Source organism: Schistocerca cancellata, chromosome 2 (genome assembly GCF_023864275.1).
Source record: "Schistocerca cancellata isolate TAMUIC-IGC-003103 chromosome 2, iqSchCanc2.1, whole genome shotgun sequence".
Classification (NCBI taxonomy): Eukaryota; Metazoa; Arthropoda; class Insecta; order Orthoptera; family Acrididae; genus Schistocerca; species Schistocerca cancellata.
This window is the reverse complement of record NC_064627.1, coordinates 935,239,158-935,248,097: the sequence shown is the minus strand read 5'-3', so window position 1 is coordinate 935,248,097 and position 8,940 is coordinate 935,239,158.

Sequence of the window (8,940 nt, the reverse complement as noted above, 5' to 3'; positions counted from 1 at the left end):
GTCGATAGCGAACGGCGACTTCTGTTTCCCGGCAAGCAATGTCCCTGGTATCTCCTAGTGCAAGCACATATCTCGACTACTGCTCAACGCAACTTGCACAACAGTCTACGGTATTGGTCTAGACATTGACACACACACACACACACACACAAATTGTGTAAGTCATCACACATTAAAAAATTTCACGTGTCCGACAAGTCGGTTTCCTCACCATATTTGTTACTCTACATGGGGTAATGCTCACTATATCACGCTTCCCTTCATCACGGAAGTTCTGTCCATGCAGAAAACTGTGTTTCTGTGACCGACGCAAAAATTCCGATTCTCTGTCGAACATCGTGCAAGTAGACTTACACGTGTAACTAAATGTTACAGAAATCATCAAAATAAACGACGATTCGAGTCTGAACAGGGCCGTAGCGAGGGCATGGCGAGATAGCCGCACTCCCCCCCCCCCCCCCCCCAAATGTCACAGGTACAGAGGGGGTGCAAAATCTGACCAATTAAAAAAATTAGTTTAGAAATTAACTGGGAGAAATACGTGAGTTCACCTACCCCTACCTACGAGGTAGGGATGACGGTTATCGCTGAAACAACCGGTTTTCGGTTCCATTGTCATTTTTTTGTTTTTTTTTTTTTTAACGCCAGTTTAACTGGACCGTTAGAACCGGTCAAAATAATCGGTTTCTGGAGTAACCGATTTTCAGTTTTTTTTGTTCTTGTAATACACGTACAAATCGAACAAAGATTGAAAAATTTGGACTCCCTCATTTTCAGGATGCATAGACTCAAAATATGAAATTAAATAGGCAAATAAATGAAAACTCAGTGTGTCCAATGTTCGCTGCTTTTCTCCAAAAGGGACGAGGGTCTGACTACCACAAAAAATCACAAGTTTTCTCCAAGTGATTCTAATTTTTTGGATCTCTGCTAAGAAGTCATGTTATGATCGGGGATCATACCACTGTTTGGACATTCCGACTAGTCGATCTAAAGGGTGAAAACTGAAGTCAAAGAACTATTTTCCGTGTTGATTTGTCCGTTTTCAAGGGCTACAAGCAATGTTATACTGACACAGGCAGTAGGTCAGCTGCTTTCTTTTTTTTATTTTAATTATGAATGAACTGTTATCTCTTTTCTCGCAAATTTGTTGTGACTTCTGCTGGTTTTAATCTTTTAAACCAAACAAAGCACTGTACTACACTGAGACCGCACTTCGTAAAATACTTCCAGACTAGAGATGGTACCATTCTGTAATACAACTGATGTCCGACGACGACAGAAACTGCCACAAAGACCAGATGGGACAAGACTCGCACTTCACATGTAGACGCTACCACCCAATAGGCCACGCCACGTGGTAACCAAGTCCATTATTATCTCAACAATGCCGTACCTCTTTTTCTCTGCCTCGTGATGACTGGGTGTTGTGTGCTGTCCTTAGGTTGTTAGGTTTAAGTAGTTCTAAGTTCTAGGGGACTGATGACCGTAGATGTTAAGTCCCATAGTGCTCAGAGCCATTTGAACCAATGCCGTACCAATTCTTATGCCAAGTATTTATTGCTCGTTTCTATTGGCACTGTTATTAAAATAGCACTGATCGCTTTTCCCACTTTCTATAATAACGCAATATTTCAGAGAAATGGAAATGTTCCGGGTAAAAATTATATGTTCTCTTTGTTACTCGGATATTGTCCCCCCGTGCCGGCCGAAGTGGCCGAGCGGTTCTAGGCGCTACCGTCCGGAACCGAGCGACCGCTACAGTCGCAGGTTCGAGTCCTGCCTCGGGCATGGATGCGTGTGATGTCCTTAGGTTAGTTAGGTTTAAGTAGTTATAAGTTCTATGGGACTGATGACCACATCAGTTAAGTCCCATAGTGCTCAGAGCCATTTGAACCATTTGTCCGCGCGCGGTAGCTGAGTGGTACCGGCACGGTAGCTCAGCATGTTCGGTCAGAGAGCTGGTTGGCCTCTGTAATAAAAAAACTGAGCGGAAGGATCAACAAACGAACTTGAACGGATGTCATGTCATCGTGTGAGGATCAGAGGGACGTAACTCCATTTTAGCTACTTTACAGGAGGTTAAAAAAACGATATTTCAAGAAGTACAAAAATGGTCCAAATGGCTCTGAGCACTATGGGACTTAACTTCTTTGGTCATCAGTCCCCTAGAACTTAGAACTACTTAAACTTAACTAACCTTAGGACATCACACACATCCATGCTCGAGGCAGGATTCGAACCTGCGACTGTAGCGATCGCGCGGTTCCAGACTGTAGCGCCTAGAATCGCTCGGCCACTCTGGCCGGCTCAAGAAGTACATTTCGTTTTTCAGTGACTAATACAAACTTTACTGAAAAATTTCTACATTACACATAAATACACTTAAAAAATCTGTCAGATGATAATATATTTATAAAAATGGTTTGTACTGGACTACCACTATTTATTTTTAATATGGTGCTAAGGAGATACGTCTTTATGATCCTAAGTGAATAAATCTACATTTGTACTTACAAATGTAATTTACTCATTAAAAACAGATAGGTTACAGTAAAAGTAAAAACATATGACTGGAATTTGTGCCTACATCACCAATGAATGCTCACTTTCTAGCTAACTTCATCACAACTGTTGTCACCACAGTATGAATCTCCAGCTATTTCTTCTTGAAGATTCTTGTAAAATGCGTGGTACTGTTCCCTGATAATGCCACTGCGGCGTAGATCCAGGAGGTCTTTTACCTTCTCTCCCTGAAGTTTCAGTGCTCCATTGTATTTCGGTTCCAACAGGAAGATTGTATCGGAATTTCGGGATTTTCTGGAAACTGGCAAACTTCTGAGTTGTTGATTATGGAAATGCTTAAAAAAGATGTGATTAACATCACTTTTGCGATACTGAAGTTGCGTCACTTTAAGCCATTGTACTTGATTTCCTTCACTGTCAATTTTAGTATTCTTAAACTTTTCCTTCTGCATAGCACCAAAATCCAGAAAGTCCTTCTGGTCCATTTCAATGACTTCATACAGTCTTTGTTTTGTAGCAGTTTGAACAACAGTGGCCGCGCGAGATTAGCCGAGCGCCCTAGGGCGCTGCAGTCCTGGACTGTGCGGCTGGTCCCGGCGGAGGTTCGAGTCCTCCCCCGGGCATAGGTGTGTATGTTTGTCGTAAGGATAATTTAGGTTAAGTAGTGTGTAAGCTTAGGGACTGATGACCTTAGCAGTTAAGTCCCATAATATTTCACACACATTTGAACATTTTTGAACAACAATATACCACCCCGAAGGGTCATAAATATTAACATTTTTAGCAGCCCTCTCTATACGGGCATGGACTGAATCACACTCCATTAAAGTGTGGCCAGGCTCAAAGAAGCACTGCTGTATCACTGGGATGTTCAGTGGTTGGACAGCAGGAAGGAACTTGGTACTCATGTTGTTCTGACCACCACAAGTGTCGGAGAACAAAACAACTGGTCCGCCATCTGCAATCTTCTGGAATTCTTGAAATACACATGATGCTACTTCAATTGAGCCGTGTTTAGCCACACCTTCATGCCACATGTAATTTCTAGCTTTCTTGGTAACATTATTGTATACTGTGAGGTTGTATACTGTCAGCCTTCTTTTGCAAAAAATGTCTTTAGCTGCTATGTGTGGACAGTATCTCACAGCTTCTAGGTCAGACTCCAGTAAATGACATTCTCCTGTTTTGGCCCGCTCCTTCAATTCATTTTTTATTATCTTAGCAGCCTCCTTTCTCTTTAGGTGTTCTGAGTGCTGGTCTTTCTCTGCCTCTTGATTTTCTTCAAAGAGATTTTGAAAACGATAGCAGTGGTCACATACATCTTTTCTTGGTACATGAAAGCCTAAGTTAAACTCTGTATTGAATATTTCTCTGTAAAGCCAATATTTTCAGCAGTAACCTGTTCCTCTTCGCAACGTTTCTTATATAGTTCGTGCATTATTTGTATATTCAAATCTCCTGGGAAGAACTGTCGCACAGTGCTCTGTCGGCAGTAATGCGATGGAATGGTAGGAAATGATTTTATGTGGTTCCTTATTCTCTCCCTTGCCTCGTCGGATCTCCTTATACCTGGACGATGATGACTCCTCTTGTCAGCAGACACAATCATGTTGCTGCTGTCCCTTTTCTTCTGTATATATCGCACAAATGTTTCTGATATATTAAAAATGCTAAGGAAAAACCCTAGACACACTTGAACTTCACAACCATTTTTCAGGAGAACGTACTTCTTTGTGACATTTCTTCGAGACTGCGAACCTGCAGAACGTGACCTTGCTTTAGGTACCACCTTAATAAGTGGAGCTAAATACTGTCGCAGCTTTTCTAAATCTTTCATCATCCAGAATCCTTGGAACATCTGTCTCCCTTCAGTCTCGCTGATGTTCTCGCTACACTTTCTCGGGCATTTGGATCAATCCTTGTACTTAAATGTTCTGGCTGGTACTTCTTTATTAGCAGCTGATTTGTACGCCTTTCCTGACTGCCTATTCATTTTTCTTATCTTGTTTTTCCACTTGTCAGCGTTCTTACTTCTTTTTCTCGTTTTATTTTCCTTACCAACTTCATTTCCTCTGTCAGATTGCCCATGTTCTTGATCATTAGACTCAACGGTCACTGTGTAACGCCGGGAATGCATATCCTTCTATTTCCATCTATTGTACTATAATTTTTTCCTTATTTTGTCCCCTGAAGATATGACATTTCTGTCTCTTTATATATTGTAATTGTTTTACTGTTTGTATATATATATATATATATATATATATATATATATATATATATATTTATTTATGCATTTATGTCGATATATAATTGGTTTGTTTTGTAAATATTATTTGTATTTTTACGCTGGGTCTTGCCTAGGGAAAACTATGCTATCGAACGATTACATCGATAGGAGGACCAAAGTGTTTACGATCTTTGAGAGTGAACTCTGCCGCGTGGAGCGCGGGCAGAGGATAGGCTGGCTGGAGTAGTGCAGTAGAGCAGGTGCGTTGTGTCACGCTCCCGCGAGTTGCCGCGCTTTCGGGGTTTGGCAGCATGTAATTGCGCTCGAATTGCTATGATTGTTTCTGACACGGTGTCGCGAACGGGAAGCATTAGCTGGCGCACATCAAGAGCCCGTTTTGCCTGGTGACCGTGTCGAGAAGAAGGCGCGCCAACATCCAGCTTCTGCAACAGCGACGGCCGACAATGAGTGACTGTCGCCACCTCCTCGATCGACAGCTTCAAACCTTCAATCAACCAACAAGGAAGACTGGAAGCACGTAAAGTTTTAGAACTGTATGGCAGACCTCAGCTTTTAAAATTGTTGCATCACAAAATTACAGCAACTTAGCATGAACCTTTGTTGCTCATTGTCCCAATTGCATTACCAAGCAGGGTCCCTTCCTTTTCCGAAATGAACCCAAAGTGTCGTTGAAATTCAAACGCCAGCATTAAAGTAATATAATTCGATTTCACTGCTTTAATTTCAAAGTTCAGTTAAAGTATTCATAGCTGGCTACAATATTTAGATTACGCAAGCACAAATTAAGAGTGCGAGTTTTGTTAGCATATTTTAGCTTACCTGTGACTGCAGCTCAGCTTGGTACGTACTAAATTTTACTATTGTTAATTGTTCAGAATCATTAAATTCAAGTTCAAAGTTAAATCACTTCTTTCTAAATTGCGTAGATTCAAGTAGCTTTTGAAATGATAGTTGAGGTAGCCCAAGACTAACCTTATTTTATTGAATTTCGTAGTGCTTCAGAAACAAAGCTCACTATTAATTTCAGTCACTAAATTAACTTTCAATTTTCCGGTTTTATTAATTCTTTTGCTAAATTAAGTCAGAGTGTAGCGAAATTTATTACTCCTGACAAACTTTTAGTTTTCACACTACACGTGTCAACCTTCAGTTGCCACGCTTCTAGTGCTAATTATATGTGCAATAACCTTTCTTTTTCAGTTACTATAGTAATTGTCCATAGGACTGGCGACCGTAATTTTCCCCAAATCTCAAATATCTAATTACCGCTAGTTAATTGTTAACGTAACGGTCGCACATTTACTTTCTTTATTAACTTTACCACTTTTCAAAATAAATTTCCACCAGTTTCATTTGCATTTTTCTTTCATTTAGATGTAACCCTTTCCTCCCTCTTTACCGACAGATTAACTTCGGTGACGATTGCTTTTTCCAAATTTCCATTAGGTATACGCGGTTTAATTTTTCACTGTCAAAATGGTTCAAATGGCTCTGAGCACTATGGGACTCAACTGCTGAGGTCATTAGTCCCCTAGAACTTAGAACTAGTTAAACCTAACTAACCTAAGGACATCACAAACATCCATGCTCGAGGCAGGATTCGAACCTGCGACGTAGCGGTCTTGCGGTTCCAGACTGCAGCGCCTTTAACCGCACGGCCACTGCGGCCGGCGTTTTTCACTGTCATTAAGGTCGATAAGTGAGGGGGAGGTTACAACTGGATTAACTTCTTCCTGTTGCATGTTCATTAACATCACAAAACCTTTGCCCACACAAATTGAAAATCAGAACTGAATAGCTGATTTGTCGGTGAATGTGGATTTCCGTATTGTATCTCCTTTGTGACATTGCCTGGAAAGGGGAAAATTATATTACTGACGTTAGTGCCTTATCTAGCATAATATACCACATTAATCAACTATGAATCTTACAGTCCCATTGTATTTTAAAAATTATGACGTGTGATAATTACGACAAAATGTACCGCTTCACCCAAAGACAATAAATGTGGCCTTACCTCTATTGAAATGCACTTGTGTTATTATTTTAGTAACATCGCAGTTAGGAGAAGAAATAAATCAGAATGTAATTAAGGACCACTAAGAAAATGCGTACACACAACTATATTCAAACGATATTCCCAGTATATGTATTTTGTTTGTCAAATAATTTGTGACTAAGAAATTAGTATTCGAAATGTTAAACAACACCCACGGATTATCATTTTGCTTACCGAGGTTTTCTAAAGATAGTTGTAGTTTCTGTTGAACTGCAGCTCTCCTTTTCTTTGGCCTCGGAGATGGTGGTGGTGATGATGACGATGAAGAATCCATGCTGTTTTCGGGTATGTAATCTTCAGTTAACTCTTGCAGTCGTTTCACATCGGAACAGTTTTGTATTGCAGACGAGGTTTCACCATTCTTTTCTTCTGCTTCTGTAATTTCTACAATACGGTATACAAACAGTGAATGGGAATCAAGTCAATCAAACTAACGGTCCGTACCTCCGTGGATGATTATCTCATAGATAAAATTAATAGTAATTCATCTTACCCTCATCGGATATAGAATTACTTTCACTGCAGTAATTTTGCATCACTAGCTCAACCATTCTCCTCCCTCGTGAAGTTTTTTATTTTTTATTTAACAGAGAGAGCACACTAACAACAACCTCTTCACAGTGAATACCACACGAAACTAAACAAAATTTGACGTGACAATGACAGCAACGTGACAGCGTTGACAATGCTTACAAAGGGCGCTCATTGTTTAGCGTTTCTCCGCTTATTGATTCTTGCAAGGGAAATACAACGGCTTGAAACCTCGTACGTAGTGTTTCGAGAACTGATGAACAGACGAATGATTCAGCAGGGAGGCGTGATGCGAAGTTTCTACTTGGCGTCGCAAGCTTCGTTATTATCTGCTAGACAACACATAATACTCTTTCAGCACATAGGAAAATAGTGCACAAATGCAACAAAATTGTATTACACAAAACAAGCAGATAATGGTATCTGCTGAATAAAAACGTGTTTCCAAATTTACTTCATGAAGTAAGCAGTCAGAAGAACGTAAGCGCCCATACGTTTTGCTGATCCGAAAACATAGATGCACTGACTCGAGACAGAAGAACGTAAGAGCCAATACGTTTATCTGTATCTAAATTAAGCTCACAACTTGGAGATACGCAGCAGCTTCTTCTTTCAACGAGAAGAGATAGAGATACGCCGTTTTGACACAACAAGGACCTGATTACCGTAAGGACATACGTTAAAAAAACCGAAAATCGCACTCTCACACGACGTTGTGACGTCCGCAACGACCAGACAAAAAAAAAAAGTGTTAAGCGCGACAGAATGTCACTTCTAAGGGCCCGGGTTCGATTCCCGGCAGGGTCGGAGATTTTCTCCGCTCAGGGACTGGGCGTTGCGTTGTCCTAATCATCATCATTTCATCCCCATCGACGCGCAAGTCGCCGAAGTGGCGTCAAATCGAAAGACTTGCACCCAGCGAACGATCAACCCGGCAGGAGGCCCTAGTCACACGACATTTTATTTTCCCGGATATTACAAAAAAATAAAAACACCCGTAATTATTGAGACCAAACAAATACCGAAAAATATCGATTATTCAGAACTGAAATACCGGTATCTGTTTTAGTCTTCAGTTTTTCCCACCGCTGCTTCGAGAAGAACCCTTTCGCTTAACCGCTGTTGTCACAGTGTCCTTTCTACAATGTCATATCGCCCAAACAGCTTGATGAAGAAACGACTGCTACCGATTACGGAAGAGACGTCTGTCAGTAACATGTTTTATGTGGCACCAGTGCACTTGCTTCATACAGCTGCCGCCTACACAACTCGTTCATGTTCAACTATGGAGCTCTTTGCTGCAATTTCGCTTCGGTATTGTAGGTCTCAAACGTAGGCAACTGGTGCAGAAGCAAATACGCTATTTGACTGAAAGCATCCGATTTTTCTCGGCTGAGGACTGGAACGAGACTGTTTGAACGAGAGTGCTTTAAAGTATTTAACATAATAAAATGTACAATGCAAAAGAGATCTCACATATATTTATTTCCCGTCACTAAACAACTTAAATGAAAGACTTGTGTTCCATATTGAAAAATGTGCAGCTGGTTCTGGTGTCAAATTTATAAGCGTT